This window comes from Cyclopterus lumpus, chromosome 24 (genome assembly GCF_009769545.1).
Source record: "Cyclopterus lumpus isolate fCycLum1 chromosome 24, fCycLum1.pri, whole genome shotgun sequence".
Lineage (NCBI taxonomy): Eukaryota > Metazoa > Chordata > Actinopteri > Perciformes > Cyclopteridae > Cyclopterus > Cyclopterus lumpus.
In genome coordinates, this window is record NC_046989.1 from 19103593 (window position 1) to 19103981 (window position 389).

A 389-nucleotide genomic window follows, 5' to 3' on the forward strand; every position below is an offset into this window, starting at 1 on the left:
CCAAACATTACAGGCTGATTTACAGTTTATTTCCCCATTCCCACAAAATGATGACAAGAAATTCAAATGGCAGTCATTTATCCGTGTTCTTGCAAAAACATAAAACACTTTTCTTCCACTACAAAAGCGTGTGATTCTTTTGTCATTTTTTCCTTCACAAGCTTTATCACATTGTGCAATTAGTGGAAAATTGCTTTGCAGGACAATTTAGGCTTATTCATCCCAAACACAAACACAAAAATAAAAACTTGCCTTGTGGAGATGACATTGAGCTCATTGAGGAGATGATGAAGAGAGGATAGCGTGAGGAATCACAAGAATTCACAAGAAGCAGAAACCGCAGCCTGTGAATCCACAAGGGTCCAACTGACTCCTTGAAAACCCCAAAG

General features: G+C 38.6%; 1 protein-coding gene across 1 annotated transcript in view; it reads left to right on the forward strand.

Moving 5' to 3' along the window:
- Positions 1-122, forward strand: part of LOC117727885 (alpha-1-antiproteinase 2-like) — a 3167-nt gene extending 3045 nt beyond the window's left edge. Inside the window, exon 4 of the mRNA XM_034528422.1 lies at positions 1-122. This exon is cut by the window's left edge and continues 365 nt beyond it. The gene's annotated coding sequence lies outside the window, so the exon portion shown is untranslated.
- The last annotated feature ends 267 nt before the right edge of the window (positions 123-389 follow it).